Genomic DNA, 3914 nt, shown 5'->3' with positions numbered 1-3914 from the left:
TTTGTTGTTGCTTTTCCGTGAGTTGATATTGAAACTCTCTTGATCGTCCTTTTTCGAATGGTATGTGAAAGATCAGCAGACGCAACCATTTAAATTACCCGTTCCACCGGTCTTCCCCGGTATTGATTTTCAATGAAACGATAGTATGCTTTTGTGGAAAATTTGCCGCCCGTTGTTTGCATTTGAAATGCTGGACGCAAACATTTAACAAATCACCACTGTTTAAGCCTGCTGTTACGGTCTGCTGAGGAAACTTCGGGCGAATAGGTAATTGATTTTCGAACGTCACATTTCGGAAAAGCAGTCCGTGCCTGTTGATTTGCCCGTCCTATCCAAGACCTGTCAGTAAGCGGTGCCAACGTGAATAACTGCTAACTGTACGATATAGAATCACAGCCCAGCGCAGATGTTGATCGGTGGGTTTCCACACAAGCCGGCGGCATGACGCGAGTTTGGCGAAAAGTGTCGAATACGTGAATTATATCACAAAGCTGTACATGTATGGTGATGTATACAATAGTGGTGGTAAAATGGTTCCATTTTAAGATGCTACCAGGAATTGACTTTCGAAACGCGAACAAGCAAAACCGTTGACAGGACTGGTACAGGAAAGTATAACAAAACCCAAACAAATGCATCGAGAAGTCAGAGCACTTTATTTGTGGGATCGACAGAGGGAAATGATGTCGAACTAAAAAAAAACAACACCATCATTGACTTCGGCGGCACGAAAGTGACCGCCAAATAACGTCACTAGCGATTCGTGTTCGGTTGAAAACAACGGACTATTGGCTAGATTGTCGTTTTTTCGCTCGGTCAATCCATCCAGTTTTGTCAGCTTAAACTGAGCACAAGAACAAGAACAGGAAGACCACAGGCTCGCAAGGAAACGCCAACGATGATCGAGAAGGGAGCCAAATGGCTATGCGCTATTTGATGCAAATTTGATTGCCGGATGCTTGAATGATTGAATTTCTAAGAAAATTCAATGAAAATGGAATCCACGATTCAATTGTATAGCAGTAGAGTTTATTACAGAAAAAGTGGCATGCTAACATTCTAGCACTGCTATCGTCAGCTCTGTCACTCTCTGGCGCTTGACGGCTCATTTTGTTCGTTTTGAGTATGTAAACAAGCTGCCCCTCTCAATGATTTTGTTTGTGTCGCCGTAAATGGGGCCAACCGTATATGTCAATGAGCAAAAAAAGTGTGGTGAGAGTGATCCGAAAAAGAAAACAAGAAGCTCTACTTCAAATTTATGAAGCACATTTAGCTTAACTTTAAACGATCTAGCACGTGCTGTGGAAGGTTGTGATATTTAGAGCTACGATTTAAATCAGGTTTAAAAAGCATTACTTACCACGTAAGCACCACGGTGGGTCAGTTTTTTATAAAAAATAATCCACATCAGGAAATAAGGTAAGTTTCATCAGCTTCAGCCATATGTCTATTTTTAAAACATCCTAAAAATGTTCATTCGTTTACTATACGTATATATATGGATATTCGGGTTTGGTATCTGAGTGTTAAGTACATCAATTTTTACTTTACAAATGTCACAGTTTTAAACATTTTTTAATATGGAGAAACGGTCCAAAAAGGCCGTATTAGTTTTAAAAATATACTGTGTAATATTTGAACATGTATGTATAACTTCTACAGATTTTTATTAAAATATGTGTAACCATATGTTTTTTTTTATAGTGGAATTTTTTAAATTTCATGCTATCTTAACGTTCAGTAAATCGATCTTTTCCACAATCGACCTCATTGAATACAAAAAATACATGAAGGGTAAACAGAATAATTTTTTGTTCAACCTGTTTTACTTGGTAATCAAGCGGTTTATAACATTTCACATTTGAAGTGTACCCAACAGAAAAGAATAGATAAAAAACGTGTATGAAGGAAAGGTATTTACATCATATCGCCATTCGTCTGTTGACACTTTTTGCTCAAACTTAAAAGCTTTATTTTTTCCAAAGCACTATTCCGCTGGTACCATGCGAGAGTTTCCCTCAGTTCCTTGATCCTAAGAAACATTGATTACGTTCATGGTCAATGGCATATTAAATCACAAACGAAGGAATCAGGCACAGTAGATCTAGTCTAGCATGTTGTAGATAACATGTTGCGAATTACAACTGCTGTCCTTCCGAGAATTTCCGGGGACATCAGAGTCAAGTTAAGTTTTTGTCGTGCCCCCTGAAATGACAGCCTGTAAAAGAGTGTCTTCCTATTTTCAGTAAATTTTTTTGGTCACATACGGTTTTGTAGCGACTATTTGGGACATTTCTTTGTTGTGCTAGTAGATTGTAAGGGATACGTTACAATCTGTAATAGGATTGTCAGCTTTGTATGTGAAACTGTAATAAATAGGATATAAATGTACAACATTCTACGACCCTTCTTGCATTATCAGTTGTTGTTTTAGGACAGGCAGGTATGTATATTCATACGTTGTTACTGTAGCTTACGCATACTCTGTTACGCGGGAGTAAATCAGTTCTTCAAGGATAGACCCAAATATGGGGGCATAGTAGCAATAGGCTTCTTTGAATCGGTATTATTTTCAATTTGTTGTTTACTCTACATCAGATATCCAGAGGCTCACGAAATAGTTATGACATTTTTTGTAATTACGGAATTAAACTCTAAAACTGACATACAAAAACATTGAATGCCAACAACGATAAATTGAATTATTAGAATTATTATTAGTTGAATATTTGTTATCCATTCAATCCAGTCAATTAATAAGATTAAATACTGCAGAAAATATCAAAGGGATCGAGGAGTGACACATACGATCCCCGATAAAGTGTAAAACCTTTTAAATATTGAGATAAACAAGAGATGAAAGCATAGTTTTTCTGTTTGAAAATCGTGATCTCCAGAACGAGGACACTAACCACTTCTAATATTTTCGGAGCCTTTTTCAGGAATATAGGAATATTATAATAATGAACATCTATCGAATCGATTAAATCGAACATTACATAAGATAACTGCTTAGTACAAATGTTGAAATGTAAAATAGCAGAAAATCAAGTATACTACTTCGAACAGCTTAACTGTATGATGTTGGCTATAAAAAATACAGAAAATAATTATTGTTTCCAAGACTAGTTGTATGTGAAACAGCAAAAGTCAGTAGCTGTATGCAATCAGTCAGTTTTGTATGGTTGTTGTTATGAGTATCCATAATATGACTACGATAGGATACTATGCAAAGGAGATTTTAACTTAAGATGGGCATGTTAACAAGCCTGGTTGTACGGTATGTAAGTGATCCTAGTAATAGAAATCTTAAAGGTAGAACATAGATGACATCCATGTAAGAGTGGACCATCCTGGTAGAGGTTGCAAACACTCTGGGTCTGTTTGAGCAATGCATCCTCCGGATCTTCTTTGGCGGTGTGTTCGAGCATGGAGTTTGGGAAGGATGATCTACGAGCTTGCTGAGCTGTACGATCAACCAAGCATTCTGGCGGTGGTGAAGGCTGGCACGATACGATGGCTGGGGCATGTCATTAGGATGCTGGACTCATGATCTGCCAAAAAGATGCTCCACAGCAATCCCCAGTTCGGTACGAGATGCAGGGAAGCACAGCGAATGCACAGTGAAGCAGAACCTGTCGAAGATAGAACATCCTGAAGAATAATTGTTAACCAGGCCATGCAACGATAACCTGCTTTCTTGTAAGCATGCCAACAAAAGAGAAAGAGAGTGTAGGGAGTGAATCTGATAAGTTTGGTTCAAATAATGGGTCATTCTATATTTTAAGCCAGAAAGCTGAAATTTTCAGCCTGTCAGTGCAACAGCATTCATCATCCAGGTCGTATCCATTTGACAATTACGGTCCACCATAACGGATTTTATCAAATATGTACAAACAACTATGCATTTCAAA

Source organism: Anopheles arabiensis, chromosome 3 (assembly GCF_016920715.1).
Source record: "Anopheles arabiensis isolate DONGOLA chromosome 3, AaraD3, whole genome shotgun sequence".
NCBI lineage: Eukaryota > Metazoa > Arthropoda > Insecta > Diptera > Culicidae > Anopheles > Anopheles arabiensis.
Note: the sequence above shows the minus strand (reverse complement) of the source record.